Source organism: Sinohyriopsis cumingii, chromosome 15 (genome assembly GCF_028554795.1).
Source record: "Sinohyriopsis cumingii isolate HCF-2022 chromosome 15, ASM2855479v2, whole genome shotgun sequence".
In the NCBI taxonomy this organism is placed as follows: Eukaryota; Metazoa; Mollusca; class Bivalvia; order Unionida; family Unionidae; genus Sinohyriopsis; species Sinohyriopsis cumingii.
In genome coordinates, this window is record NC_142975.1 from 139,138,031 (window position 1) to 139,160,242 (window position 22,212).

Sequence of the window (22,212 nt, forward strand, 5' to 3'; positions counted from 1 at the left end):
AAATGAGAACCACTATCTGTGCAGTAATTACGTGGTCGGTCCAAAATATTAACAACACTGGACAAAAATAAAAATAAATTTCGTTAAATTCTTTCGTAAAGAACGTTAATTAGACTGCTACAAAAATCGACGAGTGGTCTATATTTTCCAAAAGCCTCGTTTTGGAGATATCAATTGGTATAGATTGGTTGCCGTGTATGCCGCATGTCATTGATATAAATATTGTATTCACCAAGGCAAATTATTCTGCATCTAATTCAATTCAATTTGTAACTGGTATTGTTTAACAAAAACAATAACACACACATGAATTACATTTTTTCCAGTGTATCGCAAGCTGCCACAAAAACACGAATATCACAAATGAGGAAAAATGTAATTTTGTTGTTGTTTTGTTGTTGTGTACAAGCGATCTACATATGTTGTATTAACCACCTATGTGGTGTAAATCATTAAAATATCCTGATAAAAGTTACATTTCAGTGTCTTACAATCGTTGGTAAATATGATTTTATTATCATATTTATTTAATATAATTCCAATTACTATATCATATGCACATGGCTATTATACAGAGAACAGTAACATAACTTTGTCTGCGACAGGACCGAATTATTTCTGGCTATTTTAAGGCACACGGTCATTATAAATTATGCTCAGTACTGTGCTGAGAATCTCCAAACAAAGATATCTTATGAAAGCAGTTAACTGCTTACTTTGAAATCTACTTTGTTTTTCTTAAAATGTAGATTAAAAAATTTCAGTTATATATTGATGGCCTACATTTCGACATTATTGATGAACAAAAGGCAGACAAAAACATTTCTGAATATGAATAACTTAAACAAATTAAAACAAGTCATTTATCTTGCAACGAGAAATATATTATAAAAGCCAATTCCTTAACTATCTAGCACTTAAAATGAGTACAATCCCCACCAAATAAACGCACGTAAATGTTTCCTATTTTGCGATCAGCAGAAAGTCAAACCACCTCAACCCATTTCACCCATTTTTACGTTACGCGACAAAAATAAGGGCAAAAATGAATCATCTTTAAAATACGGATAGACGCTTAGATTTTCTCAGTCGACAAGAGGCTCGCCATCAGCAATCAAGATAGCAAACTGATGTGTAGTACAGCTTTTCTACCTGTCCAAAGAAGTGGATCTAATACAACTCCTGCACCAACCGATCAGAAAATGGCTTACAATACAAGAAATAAATATGGATCGAAAGGAAATTAAACTTTAAATATGGAGGATACAGAACTAAAAAGTGACAAGGGCTATATACGTTTGAACATATCGTTTACGAGTTAACTTAAATCAAACTAAATAATAATGATGTATAATAACCGACAACCGGGTCATTTCAATTACAATTACATAAAATTATTTCACGCAGCTAGAATGTGCTCCCCGATTATGTACCATGTGATACAAATTCACATGAAATATATTTCATGACACGTGTTACATACAGCAGATAATTTCAAACTAATGTAGATGTGTTTCATAATGAATGTCAAATTGCAAATCACACTATATTACAGTAAATATTTCCAATTATTCATTATGTTGAGCATGGTTGCATTAAATGCAATTAGTTTAACCTGAAAACTGCAACAAGAGTATAGCACACACTGCAAAAACATTACAAATTGTAAGTTATTAAGACATAATATAGATTTTGGCAGACATGTCACAAATTTCTATTGTACACAAAGACAGATGTAAGAGTGTGTACACAAAGGAACTATAGTGTACACCAATATAAGAGTCTCTGCACAACTGCACACAAATTTGGAACACTGGACACAAATGTTAAAGTCTACACTCAAACTTAAGACACCGTACACAAATTTAAGACTGAAGACTAATGTAAATGTCTGCATACAAAATGATTTAAGACACAAGTGTAAACGTCTGTACATTAATGTAAGACTGTACACACATGTACACACTGCATACAAGTATAACACACTGTACACAAATGTAAGAGTCCAAACAAATGTTACGTTAGTACACACATTTAAGACACTGTACACAAAAGTAAAAGTCTGTACACAAATGTAAGAGTTACACAAATCTGTACACAAATGTAAGACATTGTAGACCAAAACGGCAAGTCGTGTATGTAATACAAAAAGAACTTTTTAACACCATGCAGTATCAGTCATGCCTACCAATCCTATTCAATACATTACCAAATTCATACTAGTTCATTCATGAAGAGAAAAAAAGCTCATTCCCAATAAAAACAATTCCGTACTTTCATGTTAACGATAAGGAAATGATATAATTCCAGATTACATTTTCCAGATCTTCAAGTTGTTTTCTCCTACATGATGTAAGTTTACCATCACCTACATCAAGCTTTAACATTTATATTTAATATATGCTTGTATACTGTTAAGATATTTTTTCGGTGATTTTTGACCTAATATTTACAAAGCTACTTTATATACACGTAACTATGACATTTCTTACAATACATTTAGAAAGGTCTAATTCGTTTCAACACACACACACACACACACACACTATTTAACGTAGCTGTTACGTCTTTGTGCCTCTTTGTCTCTTTATCCGACATCTGCAAGTAAACTATAAGAAAGATGTGATCAATAAAGCAAAAGCTGGCCACCGTATGAATACATTACATTTAATATAAAAGAATTTGTTCACAGAATGCAACCATAGAAAAAGATCAATTTAACCTGACCAAGATGATAAAAATCACCATGGTGTTGCAATATGCAATCTGTACAATAAAATCTTATCACAGTTGAATTATGGATCTACTGGTCATTGTAGCACCTTTCCAGTGAACCAGGAAATTGAATATGAATGTTCTACGGTCCATTGTTTAGACAGAGCATCTATAACAGTCTTCTGTTTTAAGCATAAACCCGTGTTGAATATTTGAACATCTTTATATGCATTTATAAAAAGTCTTTTTATCATTTTCTCCTGCCTACTAGAAAACCATAGCATCTCCTTTATGCATCCTTAATGACTATCTCACTGGATGACTGAAACAAAACTAACTAACCAGAATTAACTTGCCTCTTCGTATATGTTTGAGCGGGTTTTAAAGTGTTTATTGACATATCTTTTGTATTTCCTTAGGATAATTTTCTTTTTTTTTTACTTTTAGCAAATGTGTACAGGACATTTTAAACAAATATGTCACCGTAACATTGTCAACTCAAAAGGTTTAAGCAGGACTGCAAACTGATGAAATAAAAGTAGTTGCCTATTCGCATTATTCTCCTTATTGGGTAGCCTTTTACACAGAACTTTAGAGGAAAGAAATGTTTCCATATTTGTTTCTTGTCTCCGTTTACAACGAAACCATTTCTGCAATAGCCACAGAATCAAACTAAAGGATACATGTTTTTCTTTAATCTGATGAGTGTTTACCAGTATTTATAAAAAGTCTTTTTATCATTTTCTCCTGCCTACTAGAAAACCATAGCATCTCCTTTATGCATCCTTAATGACTATCTCACTGGATGACTGAAACAAAACTAACTAACCAGAATTAACTTGCCTCTTCGTATATGTTTGAGCGGGTTTTAAAGTGTTTATTGACATATCTTTCGTATTTCCTTAGGATAATTTTCTTTTTTTTTTACTTTTAGCAAATGTGTACAGGACATTTTAAACAAATATGTCACCGTAACATTGTCAACTCAAAAGGTTTAAGCAGGACTGCAAACTGATGAAATAAAAGTAGTTGCCTATTCGCATTATTCTCCTTATTGGGTAGCCTTTTACACAGAACTTTAGAGGAAAGAAATGTTTCCCTATTTGTTTCATGTCTCCGTTTACAACGAAACCATTTCTGCAGAAGCCACAGAATCAAACTAAAGGATACTTGTTTTTCTTTAATCTGATGAGTGTTTACCAGTAAAAATGACACCGCTCCGTTGCCTTAGTGGTTAGAGCGTCCGCCTCGGATGTGGGAGGTCGTGGGTTCGATCCCCGGCCGAGTCATACCAAAGACTTACAACAATGGTACTAACAGCTGCCTCGCTTGGCGCTCAGCATTAAGAGGTTAGTGTTAGGACTGGTCGGCCAGGTGTCAGGATAATGTGACTGGGTGGGACATCATGCTACATGTCTGCGGCATGATGCCCCAGTGCTAGACATCACTATAAACTGCCACAATGCAGACATCGTAGCGATATGACTGAAAAATTGTTAAAGCTACGTTAAAAATCCAAATCCACACACACACCAGTAAAAACGACGTATTTCTTTCGATTAAGGTCAAACACATTAACTAACGTTTTAAACAATCTTTGTTTCTCATGCAAAAGTAATATACACAGATTTACTATATTCTGGATTAATAATTATGATTGACCATAATACTTATCAGTGAGTTAGCAGCAGAAGATTTAAAGACTACATGTATATTGATTTACCTGTAAGAATTGCAAGCTTTCGGATGTCATCATATAGGTCACCTAAATTGGACATCATTAATAAGACACACCGAGTCAAAACTAAACACAAATTAATATATAAAAAAACGTTGACAGAAATATGTTTCTAGTTCTTTCGGAATTTTTCAGTTGCAATCCATTATGGATGCCGATGACATAATCAAAAAATGGTGCTGCTTTGTAATCCCAATACGGTATACAACGTCTTTGATCAGGTCTGTCTAATTTTCCTAAATAACTTGCATAATATTGCACAGTTTGAGAAGACATATTGCAGACCTTTAAAAGAGATTTACCAAAATAGTGCCAAAAATTATTTAAAACTTTACTGAAATATTAGTGATGGCAATATAGTCGTCGCCTCTCGACATTCTTATTTTCCATAGGTCATTATCTCAACGTGACAAGAATGAAACTAGCTGCTTGATATTTTCTTTCCAGGTCTTCCTAAACAACAATCGACCAAAATCATAGAATAACTGCTGAAAATCTCTATTTTAGGTCAATTTGTTTATTTTTCCAGGGAAGAATGCGTCAGAATTGTACTTTAGAAATGAATATATACAAATAAAACTAGTAAGAGAAACGGACATGTTTTTGTAATTGAGTAGCGTTTAGTTATCAACGAAGTGCTTTGTCGAAAATCAAAAATCCTATTAAATCGTTTAGGCGTAGATAGCATATCATCATTGATAAGGCTTAACCACATTGATAGTTTTGGATTCGATACCTTCGTGCCAATGTCAATTAAATCAGTCGAAAGTAGGCGATATGGTAGGTGTAAAACGGTGTTTTGCTTCCACCACGGTGAGCCTTTGTTGATAGCCGATTAGCGGACTTGTCTGTACAACTGCCGCTTGAAGGAGAGAGAGAGAGAGAGAGAGAGAGAGAGAGAGAATCCGCACTGCATATGTTTTTCAGTAGGCTACTTGTAATTATTTATTAGTTGGGGAGTTTGTTTAGAGGGGACTTTTCTTGGGGGTTTTTTTTGCGTTGGTTACAACCGAACGGTATTCCTTGTGCGACGCAGCCAGTATTTAAATGTTCACAGTTGTATATAAGATGATTTCATCTATGATAAGACTGAGTTTATGTTTGATGATAGCGTTGCCCTATAGTAGCTTTGGTATGTGGTTTGCGATTGCGCTGTTCTTTGATTCAGAGATTCGGATTTCTTCGTGTATTTTGGCTTAAATGGATAGCAGCTAGCCGATGAAATTTCTAGCTGCAGAAATCAGACCACAAAACCTGTAATCTCAAGGACAATTGCAATGAGTGCGGGGTGGGAGTGGTGGTGGGGGTGGAGTGGAGATGGGGTAATGATTGTTGACAATATTCAAATCCCCACCTCACTGGTTCCTCACAGAGACTGACATCAGTGTTTATGTCAACATCATCCATAGCGTTTACTGCGCACTTGTACATTTTGTAAAGGCGTCAGAGTTCAGCCTTTGCCAGTAAAAAGGTTTCAACCTCACAGATCATTATCAGGCGAAAGTCTTGTGGGTCCTGGATTTGGGGATATAACGATATAACAATTCTTTTTTAAACAGTGTGATATGAATTTTTAATTGATCTGGAGCGCTGAGAGTTAGCTCACTTGCGGGCACAGCTCTAACATTTCTCTGTGGTGTACTGGTAAAACGGCAGTGAAGTCATATGTTTACTTAATATCATTAGATTGCAAAATAACAATGTCTTCTAATCCCCCGCAACGCGCTTGCTTAGAGTTACATATACAATCTTTCTCTATTGCGGCAAAATGCGTCTTCTTGGAATAGAACTCCGTTTTTGCTCGGGTGAAACGAGTGATAGAGAGCGTTTTATAACCATATTGGCAATAACCTTTCGTTAACAAATGATACGTTGTCATTGTAGTATCAGTCTTGCGCTATTCCTTCGGTTAGTGCTTTGGGCTGTTATGAAATGAAAGTTAAATAGGCCTTGTGTGGTGGCAGCACTTGTTTTGCGAACACGTCATTGGTATTGATCGGAATGACAATGATGGTGTCAGAAATTGTCAGCATGACAAAGATGACTAATGATATTAAGTAAACATATGACAAAGATGACAATATATCCACAAATACTATTTTCCTTGATAGTCAGAATTATCACGACATCTATTTGTAACTTAACAGACTGAGTGTTTCTTTGGCAGATAGTTGCGATACGGTAGAGTCCATTTTTGTCAAATAACTCTTGTTCATTTGTTTAGCCGAGACAAGTAATATATGGTGTTGTATATTCCCAAGTAAAGATTATTGCTTAGAGTTTGTTGGCCTTACTTGCATTCTGTGCGTAAAAACACCATGAGGTAGAGCATTTAAATATGAAAAGAAGGGGTGTATCTCCAGTTCGCATTTGTACTGCGAGTGACTTCCTAAGGCAAGCATTATTCGAAGCAATCTTTTCAGTGTCAGGTTGAGCTAAATCTTCGTTTGCACAGTGCTGGAAAGGTGACCGTAAATGTTTTATTTCTGTTTCTTCTTCAGTAAAGAGCGTGGAGTAGGTTAGTAGGCAATGACTGTAAGTCGCGCCCTCTTGCCGTACAACAAAAGACAAGAACGTTGGTTGGCATCGCTCGGAATGCTTCCAGGTGCGTTCTACGGTGCTTTAAGGACTGGGACACACGCAGTAGGTCGAAGTAGGAGAGACCCTATGCAGCCACCCTGACAGATGTAGACTTCGCCCTTTTCTTAAATAGCTGCCGCGTTTAGTGGCGACGTCAATGACTCCCTTGCATGCAAAAATACTGGTTGTGTCGTGTTCTGCAAAGCGCCAATCTGGTTCTAATGCCAATCCCGCATCATTTGCACGGGTACGTCTGGCTTCCTCTTCTAAGCTTCGGTGCGAGTGCTTTACATTATTCATTTATATAGTTCTTACCGTACTTCCGCGTACTGCCTAGAGCAAGCCATGCGTACGCATTATTTTTCTCTGCAAATTGTACTGTAAAAAAAAATTGTTAGTATCTAAATTAATATGGTATGTCCAAATAATTAGAAAAACACGACAATCGTCGTCATTGCAAAAAGTAGACTTGTTAGCCCTCCCAATTTCCCTCGCGTTCCTGTAGTAAAACGCCCGGTTTAAACCGGTCTCATTGGGGTTGGGCCGTCATAATAACCAGTTGATTTCAAACAGATAACAGTCTCTTTAACCCACAATCGTTATCATTCTAACAAATGATATTCCTACCGAGTTAGAATCGTACTGTCGGGTCCACCAACCGACACTACACCCATACTAATCGGGCTGGACACAAACTATCCCTTTTCCATCCGCAGATATTTAATTAATCCCCCCCCCCCAGTGTAATAGTTTCGTTTTTATTGGACCGCGCCATAAATATTTTGACAGACCTTTCCTGCTCGAGGACACAGGCATAGTCAGGAGATATAACCGATAAAAAGAAGACATTTTCAGACTGATATATTATCAATCCCATACGGAAATAACAAACAAAAATCATCAAATGCCTGTCACAACTGGAAAAACGGACGAAGCTCATACGTATTTTCCATCGTCATATAATATTTACAAAACGTACAAATTGGTCTGTCAGTCACCCTGCTACAGTGTACTCCATTACAAAATTATGTTAAAGATTTTTGTTGAGACAGACAGTAAATACTTATGATGAACAATGAAAACAGCAACTTATTGATTGATAGGAATAACTTGTTATCTATACAGGTATGCATTCCTGTATGTAAGTAGGTATGTTTGCATTCATGTGTGTAAGTAGGTATGTATGACTGACTGACTGACTGACTGACTGACTTTATTTCCTCTTTAAAAAGAGATTGCATCAGATTAAACAAATTCAGGATAATACAAGATCATAAAATAGAACAGAAAAGTGACAAAGATACAGTAGTAGTACAATTGTAATACTGTGTAAGCTACCGTATTGACAAAACGAAATATCTCAATACCTGCAATTATGCAAATCTGCAATCATTTGGTGGAGCATGGCACTCATCTTTTAACAGTTGCTTGATGATGATAATATTTCGAAAAGTTAATACGTCTATAGTGTTATGTGCTTAACATTAAGTTCGAGATAGCAACGAAAATGAAATGAAAAACTTATAACAGTGTAATTCTATATGTAGTTTCTTTTCTTCATATGACGCATTTATTTATGCATATATATACTTGTTTGCGCGTATGCGTGCGTGCATGCATTTATCTATCCTGTATGTGAGTAGGTATGTATGCATTCAAGTATGTAAGCAGATACGTGTGCATTCCTGTATGTAAGTAGGTATGTATGCATTCCTGTATGTAAGTAGGTATGTTTCATTCCTGTATGTGAGTAGGTTATGTTTGCATTCCTGTACGTAAGTAGGTATGTATGCATTCCCGTATGTGATTAGGTATGTATGCATTCCTGTATGTAAGTAGGTATGTATGCATTCCTGTATGTAAGTAGATACGTGTGCATTCCTGTATGTAAGTAGGTATGTATGCATTCCTGTATGTAAGTAGGTACGTATGCATTCCTGTGTGTGAGTAGTTATGTATGCATTCCTGTATGTAATTAGGTACGTATGCATTCCTGCATGTGAGTATGTATGTATGCATTCCTGTATATTATGTAAGTATATATGTATGCATTCCTGTACGTAAGTAGGTATGTGTGCATTCCTGTATGTAAGTAGGTATGTATGCAATCCTGTTTGCGAGCTGGTATGTTTGCATTCCTGTATGTAAGTAGGTATGGATGTAATCCTGTATGTAAGTAGGTATGTATGCAATCCTGTATGTAAGTAGGTATGTATCCATTCCTTTATGTAAGTAGGTATGTATACATTCCTGTATGTAAGTAGGTACGTATGCATTCCTGTATGTAAGTAGGTACGTGTGCATTCCTGTATGTAAGTAGGTATGTATGCATTCCTGTATGTGAGTAGATATGTATCCATTCCTGTATGTACGTAGGTACGTGTGCATTCCTGTATGTAAGTAGGTAGGTATGCAATCCCGTATGTGAGTTGGTATGTATGCATTCCTGTATGCAAGCAGATACGTGTGCATTCCTGTATGTAAGTATGTATGTATGCATTCCTGTATGTAAGTAGGTATGTGTGCATTCCTGTATGTAAGTAGGTATGTGTACATTCCTATATGTAAGTAGGTATGTATGCATTCCTGTATGTAAGTAGGTATGTGTGCATTCCTGTATGTAAGTAGGTATGTATGCATTCCTGTATGTAAGTAGGTATGTTTGCATTCATGTGTGTAAGTAGGCATGTATGTATTCCTGTATGTGAGTAGGTATGTATGCATTCCTGTATGTAAGCAGATACGTGTGCATTCCTGTATGTAAGTAGGTATGTATGCATTCCTGTATGTAAGTAGGTATGTTTCATTCCTGTATGTGAGTAGGTATGTTTGCATTCCTGTACGTAAGTAGGTATGTATGCATTCCTGTATGTGATTAGGTATGTATGCATTCCTGTATGTAAGTAGGTATGTATGCATTCCTGTATGTAAGTAGATACGTGTGCATTCCTGTATGTACGTAGGTATGTATGCATTCCTGTATGTAAGTAGGTACGTATGCATTCCTGTGTGTGAGTAGGTATGTATGTATTCCTGTACGTAAGTAGGTACGTGTGCATTCCTGTATGTAAGTAGGTATGTATGCATTCCTGTATGTAAGTAGGTATGTATGCATTCCTGTACGTAAGTAGGTATGTTTGATTCCTGTATGTGAGTAGGTATGTTTGCATTCCTGTATGTAAGTAGGTATGTATGCATGCATTCCTGTATGTAAGTAGGTACGTATGCATTCCTGTGTGAGAGTAGGTATGTATGCATTCCTGTACGTAAGTAGGTACGTGTGCATTCCTGTATGTAAGTAGGCATGTATACATTCCTGTGTGTAAGTAGGTACGTATGCATTCCTGTATGTAAGTAGGTATGTATGCATTCATGTATGTAAGTAGGTATTATGCATTCCTGTATGTAAGTAGGTATGTTTGATTAATGTATGTGAGTAGGTATGTTTGCATTCCTGTATGCAAGTAGGTATGTATGCATTCCTGTATGTGAGTAGGTATGCATGCATTCCTGTATGTGAGTAGGTATGTATGCATTCCTGTATGTGAGTAGGTATGTATGCATTCCTGTATGCAAGTATGTATGTATGCATTCCTGTATGTAAGCAGATACGTGTGCATTCCTGTATGTAAGTAGGTATGTATGCATTCCTGTATGTAAGTAGGTACGTATGCATTCCTGTGTGTGAGTGGTTATGTATGCATTCCTGTATGTAATTAGGTACGTATGCATTCATGCATGTGAGTATGTATGTATGCATTCCTGTATATAAGTATATATGTATGCATTCCTGTACGTAAGTAGGTATGTGTGCATTCCTGTATGTAAGTAGGTATGTATGTAATCCTGTTTGCGAGCTGGTATGTTTGCATTCCTGTATGTAAGTAGGTATGTATGCAATCCTGTATGTAAGTAGGTATGTATGCAATTCTGTATGTAAGTAGGTATGTATGCATTCCTTTATGTAAGTAGGTATGTATACATTCCTGTATGTAAGTAGGTACGTGTGCATTCCTGTATGTAAGTAGGTATGTATGCATTCCTGTATGTGAGTAGGTATGTATCCATTCCTGTATGTACGTAGGTACGTGTGCATTCCTGTATGTAAGTAGATTGGTATGCAATCCTGTAATTGAGTTGGTATGCATGCATTCCTGTATGTAAGCAGATACGTGTGCATTCCTGTATGTAAGTATGTATGTATGCATTCCTGTATGTAAGTAGGTATGTATGCATTCCTGTATGTAAGTAGGTATGTGTGCATTCCTGTATGTAAGAAGGTATGTATGCATTCTTGTATGTAAGTTGGCATGTATGCATTCCTGTATGTAAGTAGGTAGGTATGCATTCCTGTATGTGAGTAGGTATGTATGCATTCCTGTATGTAAGCAGATACGTGTGCATTCCTGTATGTAAATAGGTATGTATCCATTCCTGTATGTAAGTAGGTATGTATGCATTCCTGTATGTAAGTAGGTATGTATGCATTCCTGTATGTAATTAGGTACGTATGCATTCCAGTATGTGAGTATGTATGTATGCATTCCTGTATGTAAGTATATATGTATGCATTCCTGTACGTAAGTAGTTCCTGTATGTAAGTAGATACGTGTGTATTCCTGTATGTAAGTAGGTATGTATGCATTCCTGTTTGTGAGCAGGTATGTTTGCATTCCTGTATGTAAGTAGGTATGTATGCAATCCTGTATGTAAGTAGGTATGTATGCATTCCTTTATGTAAGTAGGTATGTATACATTCCTGTTTGTAAGTAGGTACGTATGCATTCCTGTATATAAGTAGGTACGTGTGTATTCCTGTATGTAAGTAGGTATGTATGCATGTATGCATTCCTGTATGTAATTAGGTATGTATGCATTCCTGTATGTAAGTAGGTATGTGTGCATTCCTGTATGTAAGTAGGTATGTGTGCATTCCTGTATGTAAGTAGGTATGTATGCATTCCTGTATGTAAGTAGGTATGTGTGCATTCCTGTATGTAAGTAGGTATGTATGCATTCCTGTATGCAAGTAGGTATGCATGCATTCCTGTATGTAAGTTGGCATGTATGAATTCCTGTATATAAGTAGGTATGTATGCATTCCTGTATGTACGTAGGTATGTATGCATTCCTGTATGTAAGTAGGTATGTTTGCATGTAAGTAGGTATGTATGCACGTAATAAAGAACAGTTTTGACTTGCATATGAATGAAGAGAGATAAAAAAAATGGAACGAAAGAAGGAAATATTGTTTTGTACTTTCCCTCCCTAATCCTTTTTGTGAGAAATATAAATTGAATATGTGTCTACAAAGGACGCTACAGATTGTTCTATTTTAGGCTACATCTAAAACGAAGCAAGACATGAGAGAATAACCTCATGTAAGGCATGTCCAGATATAGCGTCTTATTTAGAAGAATATGGTACAATTACGATAAACCTATCCCTTCAGACTGTTTTTACTGCACTCAGTAATAATGTAACGAGCGAAAGTTCATTTAAAGCAACCAATGTTAATAAACCATAAGCTGCTAAACCAGGGAAACAGATTTTTCAGAGTTGGAAGCCCTGTGTACTTCTTCAGTTGAAACAGTGTACTTGTTTAAAACTAATGAGTGCATGATCGACAGCCATTCAGCAAAAACATTTCGCCAGACTCTGGTTGTGCGAAAAACTCATCCAAAATGCATCTCTTGTTCAACGCACTATCATGTATCTTTTTCAGTATGACGCAGGTTTCTGAGCTTTCGAGTATGCGCTTTGTCAAAGTGACGTCATATATCTGACATCAGAATGTTTTATCATAATCTAACTATTCAGACTACATACATGTTGCCCTTAAAAAGCTTTGAAAATGGCTTAAATTGTAATTACCTCTGGATTTTAATACAGATTCCTTTCGTCTGGCCGGTAATCTCTGCGCATATATCCAGATCTGGCGTCTTCGTATCCACTCATATCTTCAAAAATGTGTTCCTGTTTAGGGGCGCCGGCAGGCGGCTTCGAAAGAATAATTGAAAAGACTAATGTGGGTCTTTTTCCATAAGTGAATTTATTAATTGACAAGCAATAACGAAAAACTGGAAACATCGAAATCTAGAATAGTCATTAGCAGAGAAAAGTTAATATTCTATTGTCTCGACCTCATAAACAAATGTTGTACACTTCCAAGAGAACAATGTTATCGAAGGTTGACGTAAAATTCAGCATGGAAGAACTTGTATAAATTTTGGAGGACAACGGGGAAGAACTTGTGTACATTTTAGAGGACAACCTGGTAAAACTTGTACATATCTTGGAGGACAACCTGACAGAACTTGTATAGATGTACAGATATTGAAGAACAATGATATGGTCAACAAAGTGTTCTCTTTCACTAAGTTGAGTGTTAATGGAAACATTTGCTGGACACGAATGGCTCTGAAACACAAAACTTGGTAAGATATACGAAACAGTGCGGCAAAGAAGGAACCTTGATTCGTAAAATTTACAATGTTTCTTTCAACACAGGTACAGTCCTAACCGTAATATAGAGCTGAAACGTTATGCACACGTTTAAATTGTTCATTACATCTTCGCAAATTTGAAAATCTTTACAGTCGTGGACAAAAGCAGAGAATCAACACTCGGATATAAAATATTGAACTTGCTATTAATCCCTTCAGACATTTAATTTTCCAGTTGTAATTACCTTTGCCCATAGAGAATTATTGAACATATTAAGTTTGAATACACTTGCGCTGTATATGTTGTTCGTGCCTCTGTAGTAAGTGTCATCGCCAGATTCATACTGGACAGGACTGGCTCCATAAGCAGAGCTTTCTTTCCTGTCATTGTCAAAAGTTGCTTGGATGTACGATGACTTCTCTGGAGTCTGAAACACAAAAGAGTTTAAGCATCTTGTTATAAAGAAGGCTTATCTACTACACCGTTTTTATAACATATTCTTTAAATTGGATATGGTACGAATGGGATTTGCGGTAGCACCTGTTAACCTGATCAGCTGGTATTTCGTCGTATGTATATTCCGTCGTCCTTTTACTCTGTTTGTACTCATTTTTAGATCTTTCAGGACGACTTGGAGCAAGATTTTTTTCCTCAGCTCTAATCAACATTGGAATTGCCAAGTGTTCGCTTTGTATAATAATAATAATAATAATGATAATAATAATAATAATAATAATAATAATAATAATAATAGAAACAACAAAAATAATAGCACCATAATGGTGAACATTATCGTCATCGTCGTCGTGAGTATCGTAGTCATTCTCATCAGTATAATCGTTTTTGTCGTCATCAAAGTCACCATCAAGTTTCGCTTTAATTAAATAATTATACAACAAGTGGTATATCAAAGATAGAGCGCACATACTATATATATGTATTTTATTTATGTCACATACAAATACACATACTTGCATTCCCGAAGCAGTGAAGATTGGCAACAAGCAACTGTGTACTAACGGAATGAATGAACTCTGCACAGCCCTGTCCAATATGTCTGTTCTAAAATGTAGTTACAAACCTTTGGCAAATAATTGAAATCTCCTTTGCAAATTGATAAGTTACTTCTTTTAGTTTTTGAACTTCTATTTACATTCATATTGATTAAATAAATATAAGACACACTATGATTTACACCAAAATAATCGTTTAAATGAATAAAGTAGAGTACATTGAACGCTCTGTCTTTCCCATACTGGCTAACATATTTAAACGAGTTGGAAATATAAACTAAGCAAAACGAAGAACTGGCAAGAGGTGATTAAAACATTTAAACGTATTTTCATTTCACTATTCTGATTAAATGAACATAGCTAGCAACCATACAATTGGTTTTATCCTTCATTCCTAATTTTCTCATCTCCGTTATTTTGTGTGATCACATTTTTCCAGCATTGATAGTCCAGTGACATTGTCACAGAGAGAGAGAGAGAGAGAGAGAGAGAGAGAGAGAGAGAGAGAGAGAGATGAGAAATGTTGTGGTGGAGATGGGGAAGCTTGCAATAAAGGCATTTATTCATTGCCCATCCCTATATTTCTTTATTGCTCGATGGTTGGCTGCCTTACAAACTCATACAATGATGGAGAAGAACCGCGGTAGGATAGAGCGGCCTTGGGCATTTTAATATTAAAAATTAAACTTTCGAGCGATATTAATAGGTTTTGTAAAAACAGGGGGAAAAAATAAAACTAAACAAAGCATTAAACAGATTAAAGTATGTGTATTTCTCCTTACATATTAAATGCACAGTAGAAATCTTGACAGACTGTTTAAACCCCATTTAATGTTTGCACCTACCCGTAACGGAGTCCCGGGTTCTTGTAGGTTACTATGTACACGTTTTCTCTCACACTGCATCCCCGTATCATCTCCCTTATGCAAGAGAGAGAGAGAGAGAGAGAGAGAGAGAGAGAGAGAGAGAGAGAGAGAGAGAGAGAGAGAGAGAGAGAGAGAGGGCTGATTTCGACGCAAATTTTGCACCATGTTTAATTAACAGAGAGAGGGAAGTTTAGAGGATGTCGATGAAATTCTGCACCATATTTAATTAATTTAAAAGACGGGGATTATTTTGTATCGTTATTTTATTACAAAACTAATGATTAATCAGCGGAGTTGGAGAATAATAAAGCGATAGCCTACTGTTGAAATATAAGGTACTGTTGAAACAATATTTACATATGCGTATTAGTGTGTGATGGGCGGATCACAATTTGATATATCAATACAAAACAGCATGGCTTTTAAAGTGTTGGGATAAAGCCTTAATATACCAACATTATTGGTATATCAAATGTCTGGTCAGCCAACAGACTAATCGACAGATAGAGAAACATAATGATCGAAAATAACAAAAATGTCATGATGGTAATTCTCCGTAAGGTCAAAACAACATATATCTCTGTCTCCGTCTTTCTGTCTATCTGTCTGTCTGTATGTATGTATGTCTCTCTCTCTCTCGATCAATCGATCGATCGATCGAACATCGTAGAAATATACTTTTTCGCCTTTGTCGCCTGGACCTTTGAATGATGTTAAAGGTTACAGTTCAATCGACCAATCGATAAGAGGAAAAGAGATAAAGACGTTGGGGAATTTTTTTTAAATGTTCGGTAATAATGTTAATAAAACAGATTAATGACTTACATCAACTATAGATAGATTAAAATTTTGAATTACCTTGTATTGGTTCGTCGTTTCTCTTATTTTATATTTCACACTCATTTATCTATATACGCCGGTAAGTGAATGGCTGTGCGTTCAGTGTTCAAGAAGCTAATCATGTGTTTGTAGTGCTCTACTATCTTCATTGAAACCAGCTTTCATGGTTGAATCGTAAGTTTGTCTTATATTTATTTAATCAATATCAATGAAAATAGAAGGTCAAAAAAGAAAAGAAACACATTATCCATTTGCAAGGGGGATTGTGCATAGCCATAAAAGGCAACATAACCACATTTTCCTGCTGACCAAGCTTGGCATATTCCGGAGTTTTTCAAAAATCGATCACGTCTATTTAGGCATAATAGGATTGAGAACTACATGCAAGATTTACTTACCTCCAAAACGGAAAAGCTTCACAGTGTGCACAACTGACTTGGATGTTAAGTATAAAGGGAAACAAGGAGGCTTCATTGATAACCATGAACCCTTGCTGCTTCATTAATAACCACGACCCTTTGCTGCTTAATTAATAATCATGACGTCTTGCTGGTTAATTCATAATCATGATGTTTTGCTGCTTAATTAACATTCATGAACACTTGCTGCTTAATTAATGATCATGACCACGTGCTTCTTAATTAATCATCATGAACCCTTGCTGCTTAATTATTGATCATTATCCTTGCTGCTTAATTAATCATCATGAACCTTGCTGCTTCATTAGTAACCATGACCCTTTGTTTCTTAATTAGTAATCATGAACCCTTGCTGCTTATTTACTAATCATGACCTCTCGTTGCTTAAGTTATAGTCATGAACCATAGAGGCTTAATTCGTCATCATGACCCATGGTTTCTTAATTAACGATCATGGTCTCTTGCTGTTTAATTAATAATAATGAACCCTTGCTGCTTAATTAATAATCATGGCCCCTTGCTGACTGCAAATTTCTTTCTTTTTGACGTTCATGTAGGTAACAACCAAACGTCACCTGTAACTACATCACAATTATTGTTGGTGTTCAAAAGTAAAAATATAGATTTACAGCCAAGCAAAAAGACGTAACAGCCATTATAACTAAGATCATGTGAAACACATTTAACTTACGTCAGAGTCAAATTAGAACTTTTATAATATAATTGGCGATTTTTAAAGTGAAACTTTACTTTATTACCTGCTCAAGCCTATATTGTATTGCCATATTAGCATAATGCTTGACACTTATTATATTGGCGATATCGTGATGAGCTCTATATTGGCGATATCATGATGAGCAGTATATCGGCGATATCATGATGAGCAGTATATTGGCAATATCACGATGAGCAGTATATTGGCGATATCATGATGAGCAGTATATTGGCGATATCACGATGAGTAGTATATTGGCGATATCACGATGAGCAGTATATTGGCGATATCACGATGAGCACTATATTGGCGATATCATGATGAGCAGCATATTGGCGATATCATGATGGGCAGTATATTGGCAACATCATGATGAGCACTATATTGGCAATATCATGATGAACAGTATAATGCCGATATCATGATGAGCATTAAACTTTACTCTCCAGTGTGAGTATAATTTAGAACTGATCTTTGATCTAGGAATTGTTTTTTCAAATTATGAACATTACAAACTACCTCGTTAATTCTGGCTGTTTTCTCCGTCGCAATATGCATATAACGATGGTCACGAGAACAAAAAGAATAACCAGAGAACCACCACTAACTCCTGCAATCGTGTACTTTTGTATCGGACCTGAGTTTCTCTATCTTCTGCTCACAATATCGTCCACAATAAAGGTAATCGTCGTCTTCAAAGCACCTGAGGGAAAACCTTTTTAAAATGATTTAATTGAAAAATGTTTGAATGAAACTGTTATTGACATTAGAAATGAATATTAGTACAAAAACGGGCTTGGGTGCATATAATTTTCGTCTTCATTATGTAGTTCGTGTCAATGACTGTATCAAAAGTAATATCAATATTATATTGGGTGTCTTTATTATCACGAATCAAAACACAGATTGGCTATTTGAAGTGTCCTTATTATTACCACTCATAATATAGATCGACTATTTGGGGTGTCTTTATTATGAGGAATCAAAACACAGATGGGCTATTTGTGGTGTCTTTATTATGACAAATCAAAACACAGATGGGCTATTTGGGGTGTCTTTATTATGAGGAATCAAAACACAGATGGGCTATTTGGGGTGTCTTTATTATAACAAATCAAAACACAGATGGGCTATTTGGGGTGTTTTTATTATGACGAATCAAAACACAGATGGGCTATTTGGGGTGTCTTTATTATGACCTCTCATAATATTGATGGGCTCTTTGGGTTGTTCTTATTATGACCACTCATAATATTGATGGGCTATTTGGATTATCCTTATTATGACCAATCATAATATTCATGGGCTATTTGGGGTGTCTTTAAAATGACCACTCCTAATATAGATGGGCTATTGGGATGTCCTTATTATGACCACTCATAATATAGATGGGCTATTTTTGGTGTCTATATTATGACGAATCAAAACACAGATGGGCTATTTTGGGTGTCTATATTATGACGAATCAAAACACAGATGGGCTATTTGGGGTGTCCTTTTTATGCCCACTCATAATATAGATGGGTTATTTGTGATGTCTTTATTATGCCCACTCATAATATAGATGGACTATTTTGGGTGTCTATATTATGACGAATCAAAACACAGATGGGCTGTTTGGGGTGTCTTTGTTATGCCCACTCATAATATAGATTAACTATTTGGGGGGTGTTTGATACAAATGCATGAAAAACATATTCATATCTTGTAATGTTCAGACAACTTCCGTTAGTGTCATATATATATATATATATATATATATATATATATATATATATATATATATATATATATATATATATATATATATATATATATATGCAAAGAATACAAATCATATGGCGAATAACAAACAGTCCTTTCAAGTGCACTAAATCCAGCTAGGGAACACGTGTGTTAGGACTGATTAAGATAAATGCAATAAACTGACAACGAACAGTGCAAACCTAGTATCTAACAAGCGTAAGCTCTATCGAGTCTCAGTGAGTCTTTTTCAAAGGCACATTAAAAACATAAACAAGACAAACAAACAAAACACAAAACCGTTGTGTTTGCAAGGTTGTTTCTACAGGAATTAAACCTTTAAATGTATTATGTTTCTACTAGTTTAGTTCAACTTGCGGATGCTGGAAAATATTTGTATTGATCTAGAAATCGATAAGCCATAACAACATAAGTTGTTTTATATAAATTTATGTAAGCACAAATTATATCCCGGATATTTCATTGTTATAGTTGTTATTATAGGTTATTAATAAAATTTAGAGAATTTTTTAAAAGAAAAAGTGTCGACTGCAATAGATAACTTTATTTGTGCATGGCTGTCTATTTTTTAGTACAGATTGGTTTCAATGTTCTAAGGCGGCGTATCCAGTAAGATTCATTTTCTTTCCTGGTTTTGGAATTCCAGTTGGGATTGTGAGCAATTGCAATAAGTGTTATATTTCTGAAAGTGTGTCCAGGGTAGGAGAAGTGTTCTGCAACCGGGCTTCGGTACAGTTTCTTTGTCATCCAATCAGATCAATGAAGGTTGTTCCTTTTGTGCAGCTTTTCAGTTTCTCAGACATGCTGAAGGCTACTGATCTTACATGTGATGAGATAAATGAAATTCTCTGTGTTGCACATTTTGTTTGGACCATGTATGTTCAGTTTTTCTCTAGTCACTGTGCTAGAAAATGTCCTGATCTCTATCATATGTTGACAGGTTTTGCACCTTTTATTGCCAGAGGGGCCAGATTGACCAGGGTGGTCTTGATTAGTGATTGGCGTTAGCTTCGCCCTGACAAGGGTGTCCTTGAGGTATTTTAGTCTCCGGTAGACTACTACAGGTTTGTTTGGGAGGATTAACTTTATCTTGTCAGGGCGAAGCTAATATGAGATATGTATGTATGTATGTATGTATGTATGCTGACGATATAATGATCGGGGGATATATAACAACTTTATGCCATTGAAAATTACGCCTGTGACATTGTGTTACTATTATAACAACATAAATGTCTCATGAAATTTCCTTTTGACACTTGTCTGTGAGTGATGCAAAGAATAATGGAACTTATTTAGAATATAAATACCTGCATTCAGTTGTGTTTTCGTAAGTTGCTGGTTGGCATTGGCCATGTATTGTACACTTGTTCCAGCCAGGACGGGCACATAGCGATCTACATAGCACGCTATCCTTATTCGGATTGCAGTAATAACCGTTACTGCATGGATGTTTCATCAACACGCACACATTATCTGTTTCCGATCGAACTGAAAAAGAAACGAACTACTAGAATTGATAAGAGGATATTCCACTGTTTGAAATTAATATCCAAAACACTTTTCTAAATTTTGAAAATTCTTGAAGATTTGAATTAATATATTGACAGGAGTTAATCGTATCCAGAAAAGACCAATATATTATCTAAGGAACTGCTGTCAACGACAACGTGTGAGTATCTTGGTTCAAACGAATATAACTGTCTCTTGAACAAACCTTGCAATCCATATTTTAAATTAATGCAGCCGTTCCTTTATATTCTTTAAATAGGTTCTAGGTGATATTTTGCAATAACTGATTAACTGATACCTTTCGTTTTTGAACTTATGGAAAGGGACGAATACTATGATAAGAATGAACAATTTGAAATAAAATGTAGACTTGTCTATCAAGAATCAAAATAAGAAGTTTTCCAAACTGAACTCATGGTTATAAAAAATGTTTTCTCTCCATATGTAAATAAACTAAAGGGTTGATAAAACAATGAAAATACAATGCTATCGATTTTCAGAGGAAATGTTCTTGTTTTGTTCTATCCAAGTGTGCAGTTTTGTCTAGAACAGATTCCATATACTTGATATTTAAGGCAACGTTTTAGTCTGTTCAATGTTAACAGTGCTCAAAGATTATTTATAATTTAAGTATTCATTTAAGTTGCTTCGTGCCGACCGCTCTAGTGGCCTAGTGGTTAGTGCGTCTACGTCGGATGCGAGAGGTCGCGGGTTCGAATCCCGGCCGAGTCATACTAGAGACATAAAAATGGTACTTAGAGCTGCCTCGCTAGGCGCTCAGCATTAAGAGGTTAGTGTTAGGACTGGTAGGCCTGGTGTCAGGACTAGAAACTAGATGTGACATCATGTTACATGTCTGCGGCATGATGTCCAGGTGCTATAAATCACAATAAATGGCCACTTTGCAGATATCGTAGCGATATGACTGAACAATTGTTAAAGCTACGTAAACAATCTAAATCACACACACACACACATACACACACACTTAAACCAAAATTTTCATGTGTCTTATTTAGCACAAGTAAATCTATAGTACTTATTACCCCTGTATTGACCCCATGGAAGACGTTCCTACTGGAAAACACGTCACCTAATTACCGATGCGCATATAAAAGACAGATGATAAAACCAAAACGTCAGATTACTGTACCTGTTCTTTCCAGTAACATTTCTTCCCTAAACAGACAAAGCAAACTAAGGTATCAATTATGCAAATATTTATAAACCTTTCTTTTATGTACCTATGATAGTTAAAAGTAATTAGCATGGACAGAAACTGCACAATTTTTGAGAGGTAAACGAGAACACACTGTCAAAATGATGATGGCGGTGTCTAGATGACATGAGGAATTAACGTATTTTTAATTTAACCTACATTTTGCTATGTTATTGGCCACTTCTGTTAGTGTTGTCCAGCTAGTTCTCCTTTATTTTATGTTTTTGTCAATAATTTCCTGCATCTTGTCCAGAATTTGTTGTCGGCTGAATCTCCTGACAAAAGCACCTCATGATCAACAATTATGTTTCCTGTGCCGTAAAGATTTAGAAAATGAAATAAACCCGGTTTTCTGTCTCAGACACCTGCATACAACATTCCTGT

The 22,212-nt window shown here is 35.8% G+C and overlaps 1 long non-coding RNA gene across 1 annotated transcript; it reads right to left on the reverse strand.

Moving 5' to 3' along the window:
- Positions 1 to 12,885: 12,885 nt before the first annotated feature.
- LOC149782899 (uncharacterized) lies at positions 12,886 to 20,559 on the reverse strand. The gene is made up of 2 exons (XR_016414634.1): positions 20,408 to 20,559; positions 12,886 to 13,907 (listed from the first exon to the last, which is right to left on the reverse strand). It is a non-coding gene; the product is annotated as an uncharacterized LOC149782899 (long non-coding RNA).
- Between the last annotated feature and the right edge of the window lie 1,653 nt (positions 20,560 to 22,212).